This window comes from Moschus berezovskii, chromosome 13, assembly GCF_049115385.1.
Source record: "Moschus berezovskii isolate FMDL1 chromosome 13, NW_MosBer_1.0, whole genome shotgun sequence".
In the NCBI taxonomy this organism is placed as follows: domain Eukaryota; kingdom Metazoa; phylum Chordata; class Mammalia; order Artiodactyla; family Moschidae; genus Moschus; species Moschus berezovskii.
The window spans coordinates 88,389,393-88,407,930 of record NC_142472.1 but is presented as its reverse complement, the minus strand read 5'-3'; the positions used below and the strand labels follow the sequence as shown (position 1 = coordinate 88,407,930).

General features: G+C 40.5%; 1 pseudogene; it reads left to right on the top strand.

Moving 5' to 3' along the window:
* Positions 1-2,536: 2,536 nt before the first annotated feature.
* Positions 2,537-3,592, top strand: LOC129548302 (E3 ubiquitin-protein ligase RNF146-B pseudogene; annotated as a pseudogene).
* Positions 3,593-18,538: the final 14,946 nt, after the last annotated feature.

Sequence of the window (18,538 nt, the reverse complement as noted above, 5' to 3'; positions counted from 1 at the left end):
ATAAAAACGCCAACTTTCTAAAATCTATTGGATTTAGCAAAAGGAGTTCTAGGGGAAATTGTATAGTGACAGATGCTACCCTCAAGGTGGGGGGGGGGGAGAAACTGAAACAAACAACTTAACTTTCTATATAAATGAAGTAGAAAAAGAAGAATAAATAAAGCTCCAAATCCTCAGAATGAAGGCAATATTAAAGATCAGAGAGGATATTAATAAAATTGAGACTTCCTCTTTCCTAAAGTAAAAAAAAAATCACTTAAGTGAAAAGATATTTTTTGAAAAGTTAAACAAAATAATTAAATCTTTAGCAAGGTTCATCAAAAATAAAAGATAGATCACCCAAATAAACAAATGCAAATGAGACATTACAGGCAACATCACAGCAATAGGGAAAAATCATAAAAGGATACTACAAGTAGATATATGCCAAACAATTGCACAACCTAGAAGAAACTGACAAATCTCTAGGAAGATGCAACCTTTCAAAACGGAATCAGGAAGGAATGTATGATCTGAATAGTTGAAACACTAGTAGTGAAATTGAATTTTTAATAAAAAATCTCTTAGTAAACTAAGGTTCAGGACCGAACTGCTTCACAGCAGAATGTTTACAAACATATAAGAGCTTATACCCAACATTCTCAAACGATTCCAAAAATTGAAATAATGGAGTACTCCCAAATTTTTTATGAAACTATTCTTTTCCTAACACCAAAACCAGACAAAGACACCACCAAAAAAGAAAACTCAATGCCAATATTTCTGTTGAATATAGATGTGAATATTCTTCACAAAATATGAGAAAACCAAATTCAACATCACATTGAAACCAACATATACCATGATAAAGATGGACTTATACCAGGGGGACAAGGATGGTTCAATATCTGCAAATTAGTCAGTGTAGTACACCACATTAGGAAAGAGGACAAAATCACATGATCATCTCAACAGATGCTGTAAAAGCATTTGGCAAAATTCAATATTCATTCATTTCAAAAACTCTCACCATACTTGATATGGAGAGAATATATCTGAACACAATGAAAGTGAATGTTGAAGTCGCACTGTTCCCACACCAGTACTCTGGCCTAGAGAATCCCATGGACTGTATAGTCCATGTGCTCTTCAGCACATAATAAAGGTGATTTATAACAGACAGAGATTATATCCTATTCAGTGGCAAAAAGCTGAAAGCTATCCCTACATCAGGAACAAGACACAGATGCCCAGTCTTGCCACTTCTAAAACACTAGAAGTACTAGCAAACATTCAAATAAATAAATAAAAGTCATCCAAATTGGAAGGAAGAAGTAAAACTGTCACTACTTGCAGTTGATATGATACTATATACAGAAAGCTATCAGTTCAGTACAGTTCAGTTCAGTCACTCAGTCGTGTCCGATTACTTGCAACCCCATGAATCACAGCACTCCAGGCCTCCCTGTCCATCACCAACTCCCAGAGTTCACTCAAACTCATGTCCATCACATCCGTGATGCCATCCAGCCAACTCATTCTCTGTCGTCCCCTTCTCCTCCAGCCCCCAATCCCTCCCAGCATCAGAGTCTTTTCCAGTGAGTCAACTGGTCACATGAGGTGACCAAAATATTGGAGTTTTAGATTACAATGAAGTGACCAAACAAATGAAATCAAGGTGAATTAAAACCCTAAATGAAAGACTGGAAACTATGAAACCCCTAGAAGAAAATGTAGGCAGAACTCTTTCACATAATTCATAGCAACATTTTTTCACCTGTCTCCTAATGCAAAGGAAGCAAAGGGAAAAAATGAGATCTAATCAAATTTAAAAGCTTTTGCACAGCAAACGAAAACACTGAAAAAATGAAAAGACCACCTACCGAATGGGAGTAAGTATTTGCAAATGAAATTACTATAAGTGGTTAATATTCAAACTGTCTAAACAGACTATTCAACTCGATATTAAAAACAAGCAAACAAACAAACAAAAAACAATGGGAAGATCTGATTTTCTCCAAGGAAGATATACAGATGGCACAAGAAGAAATGCTGACCATCACTGTCAGAGAAATTAAAACTAAAATCACAAGGAGATATCACCTCACACTCATCAGAATGGCTATCATCAATTCAAAAATCTGAAAATAACAAATGTTGACAAGGATGTGGAGAAAGAGAAGCCCTTGTACTTAATTGGTGGGAATGTAAATTTGTGCAGTTGCTATGGAAAACATCATGAAAGTTTCTCAAAAAACTAAAAAAAGAACTACCAATTGACCCAGCAATTCCACTTCGAGGTATATATCAGAAGACAATGAACACAAATTTGAAAAGATACATGAATTCCAATGTGTATTACAGCCTTTTTTATAATAGAAAATATATGGGCTGCGAGCTCGGAGGCTGAAGAGAAAAGACGGCGAGGTGGCTTTGGTGGTGGCCACAGAGCACAGGATGATCCAGCGATCGAGGAGAAAATTCTGCAAACTGGCTGATTATTCATGAAGATGAGATTTTGTTTTTGTGGCAGGCATCTGTGGTGTCTGTAATAGAAATGATTGCTGGCTATGGAGAAATTTATCACTCTATAAACATGCTTCCTACTAACAGGAATGCAAATGAGTCTTGTTCTAATACTGCACCATCTCTAACTGTCCCTGAATGTACCATTTGTCTGCAAACATGTGTTCACCCAGTCAGTCTGCCTTGCAAGCATGTTTTCTGCTATCTATGTGTGAAGGGAGCTTCATGGCTTGGAAAGCAATATGCCCTCTGTCGACAAGAAATTCCCGAAGATATCCTTGATAAGCCAACCTTGTTGTCACCAGAGGAACTCAAGGCAGCAAGCAGCGGAAACGGTGAATAGGCCTGGTATTATGAACGAAGAAATGGGTGGTGGCAGTATGATGAGTGCACTAGCAGAAAGATGGAGGATGCTTTTTCCAAAGGTAAAAAGAGCACTGAAATGTTAACTGCAGGGTTTCTCTATGTTGTAGATCTTGAAAATATGGTACAATATAGGAGAAACGAACATGGACGTTGCAGGAAGATCAAGCGGGATACAATAGATATACCAAAGAAGGGAGTAGCCGGACTTAGGCTGGACTGTGATTCTAATACTGTAAACCTAGCGAGAGACAGCTCTGCTGACGGAGCGGACAGTGTACCGGCTCAGAGTGTAGCTTCTGTTCAGTCGTCTTCTGTGAGGCCCCTGACATCAGTAGATGGTCAGCTAACAAGCCCCACCACACCATCCTCTGATGCAAGCACTACTCTGGAAGACTCTTTTGCACATTTACAACTTGTTGGAGACAGCATAGTGGAAAGGAGTCATAGAGGGGAAGGAGAAGAGCATGGATCACCATTTTGAGGCAGAGCACCAACACCAGACACTTCGATTGAAGAAACCGAATCCGATGCCAACAGTGAGAGTGAGGATGTATCTGTGCTTGCTGCACAACACTCCTTGACCCAAAAGAGACTTTTGGTTCCTAATGCAAATCAGACAGTATCTGATCGATCAGGAGCTGATCGATAAGTGGCAGCAGATGGAACAGTGAGTGTCAGATCTCGAAGGCCTGATGGAGAGTGCACAGTAACGGAAGTTTAAATAAAAAAGTTTTCAGATCCACACTCAGGATGAAGATGGTTATCTGTAAATTTCTGCGCACAAAACATTATATTCATCCCTAGTAGTACATTTTAGGAGTTGGGGTGGGAAGGGGTATGGAAAGAATAGAGCCGTTTTTAAAATGTCTAACACATCTCTGTTGAGAAATTTAATACAAGGAACGTGGGTGTTAATAGTTGAGAGCTGTTTAGTAATAAGCCAGTTTTCTTGAGGTCTGTTTATTTTATAGTTTTTTAAAATACCTTCAGTTCTTTTGGCCAGCGTGTGTGTATTATCTGTGCATTAATGGTCCTCATCTGCCTACTGCACTGGTTCATATTTTTCTGCATGGATTGACATAAAACCATTACAAAAATTTGGCAAATACAAGATGTCTGGTATCAGTATGAAAAGAAAGCTTAATTAACATGAGAACAAATGCGAATTTGTGGTTTTAAAATAAAAGAATAACAACTATTTAATAATAAAGCCATGAAATTAAAAGACGCTTACTCCTTGGAAGGAAAGTTTATGGCCAGCCTAGATAGCATATTAGAAAGCAGAGATATTACTTTGCCAACCAAGGTCCATCTAGTCAAGGCTATGGTTTTTCCCATGGTCATATATGGATGTGAGAGTTGGACTGTGAAGAAAGCTGATCGCCGAAGAATTGATGCTTTTGAACTGTGGTGCTGGAGAAGACTCTTGAGAGTCCCTTGGACTGCAAGGAAATCCAACCAGTCCATTCTAAAGGATATCAATCCTGGGTGTTTATTGGAAGGACTTTTGCTAAAGTTGAAACTCCAATACTTTGGCCACCTCATGCGATGAGTTGACTCACTGGAAAAGAGTCTGATGCTAGGTGGGATTGGGGGTAGAAGGAGACGGGGATGACAGAGAATGAGATGGCTGGATGGCATCACCGACTCGATGGACATGAGTTTGAGTGAACTCCGGGAGTTGATGATGGACAGGGAGGCCTGGCATGCTGTGGTTCATGGGGTCGCAAAGAGTCGGACACGACTAAGTGACTGAACTGAACCGAACTGAACTGAATAATAAAGTAACTGAAATGAAAATGTAAAGAAAAGAGCTTATAACTTCTGTTTCAGAATCTTGTCTGTAACACACTTCATGGCTTTCTCATAGGCTTTGCTGTCTAGTCCCTGTAGTTAGCGGTTTCTCTTGATCCCTATGTTTTTTTATTACAGACTTTATAATTTAAGAAACACTAGAATTTATAAAAAAAAAAAAAAAGATGTGGAAGCAACCAGTGAACAAAGCACACATGGTTCCTCTCTTCAAAGCATTGACATGGAGTATGGCAAAAGCAAGCATTTGAACACTATAGTAATCCTTAGAAATAATGGCAGATACATGTTCACTGAGATGGAAAATTTTTTCCAGCATATTGTATAGAAAAGGAAAGCTACAATAGTGCATATAGTTTGATTCAATTACTTTTTATTTTCAATTTCTATAAATTAAAAAAAATCACTGATGTATATATGCTCCTCCAAATATAAGTGTATTATGTATTCTAGCATTAATAACACATATAATATATATGTTATAAACACTTAGAAAGACAAAGAGAAAATATTAACAGTATTTATATTTCTATTGACATACTTATTGGTGTCCTCTAATTTCATTTTTATACTTTTTGAATTTCCATCATCCTGCTCTGTTTTACTGTGAATAGAATAAGAATCACTGTGATTGAGGTTTGTCAAAGTAGTTCTCAAAGTGGGCTGACCTTCACATTCTTGTTGGGTTTGAAATATTAGCTATACTATATGCGGGACATGGGCTCAAGTGGCAGCTGTTGGAGGGGCATAGAGATAAGCACTGCTGACAGGCATGCCTGGGAATACAAGGAAAAGAATGATGTACAAAAGTTAAACAAGCATGTGAAATCAAAATCTGAGGTTGGAAAGGAGTCAATCAAAAAGATTCCTGCACGCTGGACCCAAAGTATCCTTATGTAGTAGAGCAGGATGGGCACAGCCCTTAGCAGGTAGCCACTGCTGTACCTTACTACTCCACATCCTGTTACTAAGCAAAAGGTCTTGCTCAGCATTGGACAGTGCATCCCCGGGCCCCGCCCATAAGCAACCAACTATCAATGAGGTACCTACTGGTACGTCTCCTGCTAAGCTATTGGTCAGTTACAGAGTGGGCCCTACCTGATGATAACTGTCAATGAGGAACCATTGGGAAAGTGATTCAGTCAAAAGTCCGTGGTGCAGTGGTCATGTGAGTCTTGAATTTGGGCACCTTACTTTTCTTTCTTTTTTTTTTTTTTAATCAGGATTATATTTCTGGTAGATAGGGCAACTTGAGTTTCCCTACTCAATGTGAGAGTTGAAGTGTCCCCAACAATATTAGTGCAGGAGACATTTAACACTTTCTTTGCTCTGATGTGTAATCTTATGGACACGGTGTATTAACCTTGGGGCAACAGACAGGATTCACCAAATCTTGGCCTCTCTACAGCTCATTGCAGTAGAAGAAACATACAACATGTTCTTAGTTACCTTTTTCCATGTTAAGTGCTTGCTCTTAAGTTCCTTAAGCCCCTCAAAGACTCCCAATAGGAAGAGGGTGGTCTAGAGATGAAGTGACTAGAGGACTCTGAAGTGCTAAAATGGGATGAAAAGTGTTCACATAGGGATGGAGAAGGCAGGAGTGTTGAAGGGAGACATATAAGTCCAAGAATAAAGAACACAGTGTTGAGAAACTGGGGTAGAGGTGCCTGAGGAAAAGGTCCTCATCAGAGGCCTTGTCGGAGGGCCGGCCTCGCTTAGCATGTATCCAAAGTTTTCAAAAGCATCTTGCCCTTTGAAGCTGTTTCATTCGGCCCTTAACAACCCTAGGCATGCAGCACAAGAAACACTGACTAGCCCAAGTAACACTTTCTTTGTCCTTCTTTACTTAGTGTTAGGAATACTCCCTTCGCACATTGTCCTCGAATTAATTGGAAGTTTTGCCGGTAACCTTGATTGATAGCTGACTTGAAGTGCAGGAACCTGATTAATGTTTAGAGTGAGGCCAGCATGTCTGGTCAGTTCAGTTCAGTTGCTTAGTCGTGTCCGACTCTCTGCGACCCCATGAATCACAGCACGCCAGGCCTCCCTGTGTATTACCAACTCCCGGAGTTCACTCAAACTCACGTCCACCGAGTCGGTGATGCCATCAAGCCATTTCATTCCCTGTTGTCCCCTTCTCCTCCCACCCCCAACCTTTCCCAGCATCAGAGTCTTTTCCAGTGAGTCAACTCGTCGCATGAGGTGGCAAAAGTATAGCAGTTTCAGCTTTAGCATCAGTCCTTCCAATGAACACCCAGGATTGATCTCCTTTAGAATGGACTGGATGGATCTCCTTGCAGTCCAAGGGACTCTCAAGAGTCTTCTCCAACACCACAGTTCAAAAGCATCAATTCTTTGGCGACCAGCTTTCTTCACAGTCCAACTCTCACATCCATACATGACCACAGGAAAAACCATAGCCTTGACTAGGCGGACCTTTGTTGGCAAAGTAATATCTCTGCTTTTTAATATACTATCAAGGTTGGTCATAACTTTCCTTCCAAGGAGTAAGCGTCTTTTAATTTCCTGGCTGCAATCAGCATCTGCAGTGATTTTGGAGCCCAAAAATATAAAGTCTGACATGGTTTCCACTGTTTTCCCATCTATTTCCCATGAAGTGATGGGACCAGATGCCATGATCTTTGTTTTCTGAATGTTGAGCTTCAAGCCAACCTTTTCACTCTCCTCTTTCACTTTCATCAAGAGGCTTTTGAGTTCCTCTTCACTTTCTGCCATAAGGGTAGTGTCATCTGCATATCTGAGATTATTGATATTTCTTCTAGAAATCTTGATTCCAGCTTGTGCTTCTTCCAGCCCAGCGTTCCTCATGATGTACTCTGCATATAAGTTAAATAAGCAAGGTGACAATATACAGTATTGACGTACTCCTTTTCCTATTTGTAACCAGTCTGTTGTTCCATGTACAGTTCTGACTGTTGCTTTCTGACCTGCATACAGGTTTCTCAAGAGACAGGTCAGCGGTTCTGGTATTCCAATCTCTTTCAGAATGTTCCACAGTTTATTGTGATCCACACAGTCAAAGGCTATGGCATAGTCAATGAAGCAGAAATATATGTTTTCCTGGAACTCTCTTGCTTTCTCCATGATCCAGCGGATGTTGGCAATTTGATCTCTGGTGCCTCTGCCTTTCCTAAAACCTGCTTGAACATCTGGTAGTTCACGGTTCACATATTGCTGAAGCCTGGCTTGGAGAATTTTGAGCATGACTTTACTAGCGTGTGAGATGAGTGCAATTGTGTGCTAGTTTGAGCATTCTTTGGCATTGCCTTTCTTTGGGATTGGAATGAAGACTGACCTTTTCCAGCATGTCTGGTAAAGCTATGTAAATCTAAGTTTATCAACACTCCACAGGTGTCCTGGATTTTGTCATGCTGATGTAGCTGTTAAAGTCTTCCTCCCTCGTAAAACTATATAACAGCACTTGTAATATAAAGCAAATGGTCACTCTCCTAGAAGCCTGTCTGTGTCCCTTTTTCAGAGGCATCTCCGCTGAGCTCTACAGCACGGAAGGAAAGTCTGAAGGTCAAGAGCTGAAACACCATGCCCCTGAATCACCACTCCCCAGAATCAGACACACAGAGGTGTCAGCAGTGGGTAAGTTGTATCATGGCCTCCCTCAGCCTCCACTAGCCCATGTTGATGGGCAAAGTGGTTCATTGTGTTGTCTAAGACCCCAAGGCCACCACTGGCTGGGGAGTGACTAGCTGACCAATCAGGTTGAAGGGTGTGGCTCCTCATTGTCCTGAGAAGGTATATATAGAGGGATCAGAGGCAGAGATTCTGGGTTAGGCCACTTTTTTGGATCATCATGACTAAGAGAATCAGGAAGCCTCAGAAGCCAAGAAGTGTTGCAACGCAGTTTGCTTCAAGGATGAAAGAAAGAGAGTTGACCCATTGTCAACGGAGATACAGACAGTGTGAACGTAAGATGACTCCATCTATGTTCCCCATGTTATCCACTGACTTTGCTGCCCAAGACCACTACACTGCCCTTGCCTGGCACAAAAGCCCTCATCAGCCCACATCCCTTTTTCATGAAATCTGCCTTCCAACTCAGTTGTTATACACTTTCCTCAAAACTAATACACTTCTCTTTTTTTCCAGGCATGAAATATGACGATGAGTGTCAGAAGACCTCTACAACGGACTTTGAGAAGGAAAATCCAATCATATGCCACTCAGTCGAGAAAGGTGAAGAAAACACAGAAAACCAAACTGGTTTTTCTGTTCCTGTGCATGTAAGACACAAAATCAACACCGAAAAAGTTACCAAAATATGAGGCAGAGTCCAAGAAGGAGGCAGAATCGAAAGAGAAGATAAGCTCACCCGCCCCAGAAAGAGAGACCGTGGAGAAGTACAACCTGGGCAGCCAGTAACTGAATTCCAAAGTTCAAACAGTTTAGAATTGTTTCTCCAGGGGTCTGCTTTCTTGCAAATGGGCAACCAGGAAATGGCGGACCCTCACACTAACAAGAGTAAACAGATGGCTGCCATTAAAATAAACATGAAATTGTAAAAAGATATTTGTGTGTCTTTGTGTGTGTGTGTGTGTGTGTGTGTGTGTGTGTGTGTTAATTTTCTGATGGGAAGGGAGGGGAGGGAGAGAAGAGGTGGACACCTAATTGGGGAGGGATGTGGAGTCCCGGGAGATTGCGGCAAAGACCCTCAGGCCCCCAGTTAACCAGAGAGTAGAGGTCTGGACTGGGTCCGGAGTCTGAATTGAAGTTGGATAACCCTACTTAACAATTGATCTCAGCGACAAATATTAATACTATGGTGTTACTGCCTTTGTTTGCAGTGTAATGACATTGGGTGTAGATTGCCAAAACCCAGATGGGAAGATGGTTCAACATGTGGATGGTGAATGTCATATTTCCCTGAGAAAAGCAGGCAGAAATCACCTGCTGGCCACCTATGTCATAAAGGGCTTTGTTGCATCACTCCCCTATGCTGTAAGCTAAAGGTGCTCAGGAGGCACAAAAGGCTGATAAAACTAAAACCCACAGCTAGCACTCCTAAAGATTAAAATAATGTTTGGAATGAACAGACCAAATATCAATTAGGCCACTGTTATCCTAAGACATTGGTGGGAGCAATATGTTCCCAAGGGCAGGGCAGTGGAGGTGGCCCAATCCCGGTGCCTATGACAAGCAGGATCACAACAGACATAATTTTTTGGGGTGGGGAGCACCATGCACTTTGTGGGATCTTAGTTCCCTGGCCAGGGATTGAAAACATTTGCTTTTCCTTGTTAATTTTCTGTTTAATCGATCTATCCTTTGGTGTGAGTGGGGTATTAAAGTCTGCCACTCTTATTGTGTTATTGTTAATTTCCCCTTTCATAATTATTAACATTTGTCTTACATACTGTGGTGCTCCTGTGTTGGGTGCATATATAATTATAATTGTTATGTCTTCTTTTTGCTTTGATTATTTGCTCATCATATAGTGTCCTTCTTTGTCTATGTTCACAGCATTTGTTTTAAAGTTTATTTTAACTGTTATGAGTATTGCTACTCCTGCTTTTTTTGGACACAATTTGCTTGGAATATGTTTTTCCAGCCCTTATTTCAGTCTGTATGTGTTCCTCGTTTTGAGGTGGGTCTCTTGTAGACAACATACAGAGGGGTCTTGTTTTTGTATCCATTCAGCCAGTCTTTGTCTTTTGGTTGGGGCATTCAACCCATTTACATTTAAGGTTATTGTTGATAAGTTTGATCCCGTTGCCATTTACTTTATTGTTTTGGGTTCTGGTTTATACCCCCTTTCTCTGCTTCCTGACTAGAGAAGGTCCTTTAGCATTTGTTGGAGGGCTGGTTTGGTGACGCTGAATGCTCTCATCTTTTGCTTTTGGGTAAAGCTTTTAATTTCTCCTTTATATTTGAATGAAATCCCTACTAGGTACAGTAATCTGGGATGTTGGCTAGTTTCTTTCATCACTGTAAGAATGCCCTGCCATTCCCTCCTGGCCTCCTGGCCTCCTGGCCTCCTGGCCTCCCTCCCTTTCTATTGAAAGATCAGCTGTGATACTTGTGGCTTCAACTTGTGTGTTATTTGCTGTTTTGCCTTGCTTCTTTTAATATTTGTTCTTTGTCTTTGACATTTTTTTAATTTTATTAGTATGTGTCATGGGGTGTTTTGCCTTGGGTTTTTCCTGTTTGGGACTCTCTGGTTTTCTTGGACTTCGATGATCATTTCCTTTCCCATTTAGTGAAATTTTCAACTATCATCTCCTCAAGTATTTTCCCATGGTCTTTCTTTTTATCTTCCTCTTCTGGGACTCCTATTATTCGAATGTTGGGGCGTTTAACATTTTCCCAGAGGTCTCTGAGATTGTCCTCATTTCTTTGAATTAGTTTTTCTTTTTTCCTCACTGTTTCATTTATTTCTAACAGTCTATCTTCTATCTCACTTATCCTATCTTCTGCCTCTTTATTCTACTGTTGTTTCCCTCCAGAGTGCTTTGGATCTCATCTATTGAATTATTTCTTATGTATGGACTCTTTTTTATTTCTTCGAGGTACTTGTTAAACTTTCTTGCATCTACTCAATCCTTTCTCCAGGCTCTTTATCTGTAACTCCATTTTGTTTTCAAGATTTTGGATCATTTCCCTATCATTATTCGGAATTCTTTATCTGGTAGATACCCTATCTCTTCCTCTTTTGTTTGGGTTAGTGGGCATTTATGAATTTATCTCTATGTGAAGAGTTTGTGGAGGCAACCACACGTTTTCTTTCTCACAAAACAAGGCAGAGGAAACATGTTGAAATTACACAGGATGCTGGCAGTTTCCCCATAACAATGTCAGTCATGACCTAACCCACTCTGAATGCCTATCCCAGCCCCTCTTATTTCATAGAACACCCCTTCCCACAAATATGGCAAAGGGATCCATGGCTGACAAGAATGTACAAAAGCCTGGAGTGGAGCCAAATCAGATCTGGCCTACATCTCAACAAGTTCAGAGCATCTATTACCAGTGCTTATGGAGGGGGCACAGTGGGAGTATCCACAACTCTGACTAGTGTGCTGGGACTGTCCCAGTATGCACCCAACCCGATATTCAGCAACCTTTCTTGCTCCAGCACTTCGTATTTTGAGGGCAAAATATAGAATGCTGGAAGGAGATAACAGCACACTCTTACATGTAATGGAATCCACATGGACCTGAAACTCAGGGATTCTGAACCATCAACTGGATACTCAACCAAACTCCCCAATAGGCAGGGTTGGCTACTGAGCACAGGACAAGTACAGGCTCACACCTGGCACTGGTTCTGGCCCCTCTATCTCTATCCCCACTTCTCACCAAAGTGAGAGTTGCCAATACACAAGAAGCAAAATTAAGCTGGAATGTAAAATTATGGAAATCGCCCAATAGGAAAAATAAAAGAAAAGCAAGTTAAAAAGGAGAACAGTTTAAGAGACTTCTAGACAACATAGAGTATACTAACATTCACTTTAATGAGGTCTTAGAAGGAAAAGAGAGAGAGAAAGGGGTCTAAAATATATATTTAACGTGCTAAAAGGGAAAAACATGCAAGCTGTAACACTCTACCCAACAAGATATTCATCCAGAATTGGAGAGAAGAACTTCTCAGTGAAGCAAAAACTAGCAGCTTATCCATACTAAACCAACTCAGAAGGAAATATGAAAGAGTCTTCTCGAAGTGGAAAAAGAAGTAAAAATCTACAGAGAAGGGAAAAACTCCCACCAGTACACACAAACACATAGGAAAGGCTGTGGATCAACCAACTAGATAACATAATATGAAAATTAAAAGACAAATGAATTGCAAATTAAACGCTAACTGCATTAAACACACTTTTACATCAATGGACAGAGCATCCTGATAGAAAAGCAATAAGAAATCTGTAGTCCAAATTACAGATGAGAGTAGTTGAACTGAATAGATGCCTACAGCATTTGTTGTTGTTCTTCAGTTACTAAGTTGTCTGAATCTTTTGAAACCTCATGGGGGCAGCCCTCCAGGCTCCACTGTCCATGGGGTTTCCCAGGAAAGAACACTGGAGTTTATTGCATTTCCTTTTCCAGGGAATCTTGCTGACCCAGGGATCAAATGTGCATCTTCTGCATTGCAGGCAGATTCCTTACCTCTGAGCCATCTGGCATAGTCCATCCCAAAATAGCAGAATACACATCTTCAAGTGCACACAGGACATTTTATCAGGGATAATCAAATGCTTGGCCAAAACACAAGTGTCAACACATTTAAGAAGACAGAAATAATATCAAGCATTTTTTCTGACCACAATGGTACAAAATAAGAAATCAATTACAGGAGGGGAATATGGGACAAACACAAACATATGTAGACGAAACAATGTGTTACTAAATACCAATGAGCTCATGAAGAAATAATAAAGGGAATCAGAAAATACTTTGAGACTAATAAAAACACCAACATTCCAAAATCAGTTGGATTTAGCAAAAGCTGTTCTAGGTGAAATTGTATAGTGAAACAGATGCTTCCTTCAAGGCAAGGGGAAAAACTGAAATAAACCACTAAACTTACTATATAAATGAAGTATAAAAAGTAGACTAAATATATACTCAAATCCTCAGAATGTAGTCAATAATGAAGATAAGAGAGGACATTAATAAAATTGAGACATCCCATTTCCTAAAGTAAAAAATATCAGTTAAGTGTAAAGATTGTTTAAAAAAATAGACAGAATAATTAATTCTTTAGCCAAGTTCATAAATAATAAAAGATAGATGACTCAAATAAGCAAATGCAAAGGAGACATTACAGCCAACATCACAGCAATAGGGAAAAATCATAAGAGGATACTACAACTAGTTATATGACAAACAACTTGGTCAATCTAGAAGAAACTGACAAACCTTTTAGGACCATATAACATTTCTAAACTGAATCAGGAAGGAATGTATAATCTGAAGAGTTGAAACACTAATAGTGAAATTGAATTTATAATAAAAATCTCTTAGTAAAATAAACTTCAGGACCAAACAGCTTAACAGCAGCATGTTTACAAATATATACAGAAGAGCTTATATCCAACATTGTCAAACTATTCGAAAAAATTGTGAAAATTGAGTACTCCCAAATTTTTTATGAAGCTATTAGTTTGCTAACACCAAAACCAGACAAAGTCACCACCAAAAAAGAAAACTCAATGCCAAAATTACTGTTGAATATAGATGTGAATATTCTTAACAAAATATGAGCGTACCAATTTCAGCATCACTTTGAAACCATCATATACCGTGATCAAGATGGACTTATTCCAGGGGTACAAGGATGATTAAATATCTGCAAATTAGTCGGTGTGGTACACCACATTAGGAAAGTGAAGGACAAAAATCACATGATCATCTCAACAGATGATATAAAAGCATCTGACAAAATTCAATATTCATTCACTTCAAAAACTCTCACCATACTTGATATGGAGGGAATACATCTGAACATAATGAAAGTGAAAGAGGAAATCACACTGTGCCCACTCCAGTGCTCTGGCCTAGAGAATTCCACAGACTGTATAGTCCATGTGGTCGTATGAACATAATAAAGGTGATTTATAACAAACAGAGATGATATCTTATTCAGTGGCAAAAAGTTGAAAGTTATCGCTCTAAATCAGAAACAAGACACAGATGCCCACTCTTGCCACTTCTAAAACACTAGAAGTACTAGGCACAGCAATCATTCAAAGAAAATAAATAAAATCATCCAAATTGGAAGGAAGAACCAAAACTGTCACTACTTGTAGTTAACATGAAACTATATACAGAAAGCTATGATTTCAGTTCAGTTCAGTTCAGTCACTCAGTCGTGTCAGACTCTTTGCGACCCCATGAATCACAGCACGCCAGGCCTCCCTGTCCAACACCAACTCCCGGAGTTCACTCAAAGTCATGTCCATCGAGTCGGTGATGCCATCCAGCCATCTCATTCTCAATCGTCCCCTTCTCCTCCCATCCCCAATCCTTCCCAGCATCATTGTCTTTTCCAGTGAGTCAATTCATCGCATGAGGTGGCCAAGTATTGGAATTTCAGCTTACAAAAAAATGATTAAGCAAATGAAATCAAGGTGAACCAAAACCCTAAATGAAAGAAAGGAAACTCTGAAACCTCTAGAAGAAAATGTAGGAAGAAGACTCTTTTACATAATTCATAGCAACAATTTTTTCACCTGTCTCCTAAGGCAAAGGAAGCAAATGAAAAAATGAGATATAATTAATCTTAAAAACTTTTGCACAGCAAACGAAAACACTGACAAAATGGAAAGACAACCTACCGATCATGAGTAAATATTTGCAAATGATGTGACTATTAGTGGTTAATATCGACCCGAGAGAAGATGGCGGAGAAATAGGATGGGGCGACCATTTTCTCCCCCACAAATTCAGCAAAAGAACATTTGAACGCTGAGTAAATTCCACAAAACATTTTCTGAATGCTAGCAGAGGATATCAGGCACCCAGAAAAGCACCCCATTGTCTTCAAAAGGAGGTAGGAAAGAGTATAAAAGATAAAAATCAAAATGGATTAAAGATCTAAATATAAGACCAGAAACTATAAAACTCCTAGAGGAGAACATAGGCAAAACACTCTCTGACATAAATCACAGCAGGATCCTCCATTACCCACCTCCCAGAATATTGGAAATAAAAGCAAAATTAAAGAAATGGGACCTAATTAAAATAAAAAGCTTCTGCACAGCAAGGGAAACTATAAGCAAGGTGAAAATACAGATTTCAGAATGGGAAAAAATAATAGCAAATGAAACAACAGACAAATAATTAATCTCCAAAATATACAAGCAGCTCCTGCAGCTCAATTTCAGAAAAATAAACAACCCAATAAAAAAAGGGGCCAAAGAACTAAACAGACATTTCTCCAAAGAAGACATACAGATGTCTAACAAACACATGAAAAAATGCTCAACATCCCTGATAGAGAAATTCAAATCAAAACCACAATGAGATACAATTCCACACCAGTCAGAATGGCTGCTATCCAAAAGTCTACATGTGATAAATGCTGGAGAGGGTGTGGAGAGAAAGGAACCCTCTTACACTGTTGGTGGGAATACAAACTAGTACGGTCACTATGGAGAACAGTGTGGAGATTCCTTAAAAACCTGGAAATAGTACAGCCATATGATCCAGCAATCGCACCCCTGGGTATATACACTGAGGAAACCAGAATTGAAAGAGATACATGTACTCCAATGTTCATTGCAGCACTGTTTATAATAGCGAAGACATGTAAGCAACCTAGATGTCCATCTGCAGACCAATGGATAAGAAAACTTTGGTACATATACAAAATGGAGTATTACTCATCCATTAAAAAGAATGCATTTGAATCAGTTCTAATGAAGTGGATGAAACTAGAGCCTATTATACAGAGTGATGTAAGCCAGAAAGAAAAACACCAATACTGTATATTAATGCATATATATGGAATTTAGAAAGATGGAAATGATAACGCTGTATACGAGACAGCAAAAGAGACACAACTGTGTAAAACAGTCTTTGGGACTCTGTGGGAGAGGGTGAGGGTGGGATGATTTTGGAGAATGGCATTGAAACATGTATATTATCATATGTGAAATGAATTGCCAGTTCAGGGTCAATGCATATTACAGGATGCTCGGTGCTGGTGTGTGGGGATGACCCAGAGGGAGGATAAGGAGAAGAGAGAGGTGGGAGGGGCTTCAGAAAGGGGAACTCATATACACCTGGGGCGGATTCATGTCAATGTATGGCAAAACCAACCAATATAATACTGTAAAATAATTAGCCTCCAATAAAAAAATAAAAGGTTAAAAAGAAAAGAGAGAGAGAGACAAAAGAGGGAGGGATGGAGCTCCATCCCGGGAAGGGAGGCTTAAAAAAAATGAGAATTTTCCCAATGCCTGGAAACAGTCACTGGTGGGTCTGTGGCCAGACTTGGAACCTCAGAGGGCCACGTAACTGGGAGAGAAAGAAATAAGTAATTAAAACCCACAGATTAAGTGCTCAGAGGAAACTCTCAGCGGAGAAGCGGCGCAACTTCCCGCACCCAACTCTAGCAAGCCGAGGCTGGGCAGGGAGGCGGGGGCGGCAGCGCTTAGAGAGAGAACCAGGACTGAATGCCCCGAGGGCATTATGAGGGTGTTAACTGGAGACAGATAAGCAGACTATGCAGCTAAAAGATGAAAAGACTGCAAAAAGGAGAAAAGCTTGTGAAACAGCTAAAAGCCCCAACCTAAGACTCTGCCAGTCCCAATCGCAGAACAAGGACTGAGCAGAGCGAGTCGGCTGCGATCAGCCCATCCCCCAGTCCCCGCCGGAAAAGGCAGGGAGGAAATCCAGTCCCGAAAGGGGCAGCCGCGGCCCCAGAGAGGCTTCCCATACCAAGCTGCAGGCAGGCTTCCTTGCTAACCAAGACTTCTTGGGTTCGGGCCGGTCGATATCCACCCGAGAAGGTGCGACAGTTGTACACCCAGAAAACCGAGCGGCAGGGCCTGGGGAGGTGATAAGTCACAATGACCGTGCTCACCAAACACCTGGTCACCTGAGCTGCTCGGATCTGTGAAGGCACAAAACTCAGGCCCAGCCAAGTCTGCACCTTTGTGGAGTACCCGAGGACCTGAACCTGAGCAACTAAGACCTGGGAAGTTCATGCAACCCAGTGCCGGCCGCAGACAGTTCCCAAAAGAGCAACCTAGAGCCTGAGCAGCATAAACAGAGAAAGCACACATGCCGCGAGTGGGGGGCAATCCCAGTGTAGCCGAGACACTGCACGCACTCCCCACAGATGCCAGGGTTATTTTCTAGCAGCGTCCCTTCCTCCCCACAGCACGTCTGAAGAGGTGAACCTATTAAAATGTCCACCACCGCACCCGTGTATCAGGGCAGGAATTAGACATGGAAGGGAAGAGTAAACAGAAGAGCATAAACAAAAAGAACTTCCTTGGATGTGACAGATGGAGAAGTCTTTAGCCTACTGCAAGAATAAGACCGAAATCCAGAGGCCGAGGCTTAAGTCAAAATCTTGAGACTCCAGAGATCTCCTATTCCAGGGAACATTAACTGATAGGAGCTCATCAAATGCCTTCATATATACACTGAAGCCAGGCTCCACCCAAGAGTCAACGAGTTTCAGAGAAAGAATAACCTCGCAAATTTGCCAGCAACCCAAGAGAAATCTGAACTTCAATCAGAAGCTTCAACCCAAAGCCACTCCAAACCCACTGACATCTCAAACTCATTACTGGACACTTTATTGCACTCCAGAGACATGAAATCCATCTCTACCCACCAGAACACTGAAACAAGCTTCCCTAACCAGGGAACCTTGAAAAGCCACCTGTCCAACCGCACAAGCAATGAGGAAACTAAATAATTAAGAGAACTCCACCAACTGTCAGAAGACAAAAGGCCACCACAAGCACAGCAATATAAGTAAGATGAAGAGGCAGAGAAATACCAGCAAGTAAAGGAACAGGATAAATGCCCACCAACACAAACAAAAGAGGAAGATATACGGAATCTACCAGATAAAGAATTTAGAATTTTAATAGTGAACATGATTGAAAATCAGGAAAGCAAAATGGAGTTACAGATAAATCATTTGGAGAAAAGGATTGAGAACATGTGAGAAAGTTTTAATAATGATTCAGGGGAAATAAAAAAGAGTCAATATACAATGAATAATGCAATAGATCAGGTCAGAAACACGCTGAGGGGAACAAACAGTAGAATAACACAGGCAGAAGAAGGATAAGCAAGCTAGAAGATAGAACTGTAGAAATAAATGAAACAGAGAGGGAAAAATAAAAATGAATTAAAA